The sequence below is a fragment of the Gekko japonicus genome, unplaced genomic scaffold (genome assembly GCF_001447785.1).
Source record: "Gekko japonicus isolate JY-2015 unplaced genomic scaffold, Gekko_japonicus_V1.1 scaffold1184, whole genome shotgun sequence".
Lineage (NCBI taxonomy): Eukaryota > Metazoa > Chordata > Lepidosauria > Squamata > Gekkonidae > Gekko > Gekko japonicus.
This window is the reverse complement of record NW_015165273.1, coordinates 300,656-301,119: the sequence shown is the minus strand read 5'-3', so window position 1 is coordinate 301,119 and position 464 is coordinate 300,656.

Below are 464 nucleotides of genomic sequence, written 5' to 3'. Positions count from 1 at the left end.
TTTGACACCTCTGGTCTAATTCTTTAAATCTGGAACCACTGCTTGCTCATAATATTGTGCTCAGCCGCAAACACCTCAAACTCCAGCCTACTTGACTTAACAGGGTTATGAAACCAGTTTTTGCTATTTTGGGGGATTCAGCCCCACCATCAGCTTCTGCTGTTTGGTGTAGTGGTTAAGTGTGTGGACTCTAATCTGGGAGAACCGGGTTCAATTCACCACACCTCCACTTGCACCTGCTGGATGACCTTGGGCAAGCCATAGTTCTGGCATAGCTGTTCTTGAAAAAGAGCAGTTTCTGTCAGAGCTCTCTCAGCCCCGCCTACCTCCAGGGTGTCTGTTGTGGGGAGGGGAAGGGCAAGGAGTTTGTAAGCCTCTCTGAGACATCTTTGGGTAGTGAAGGGTGGGGTATAAATCCAATCTCCTCCTCCTCCTCCTCCTCCTCCTCCTCCTCCTCCTCCTCC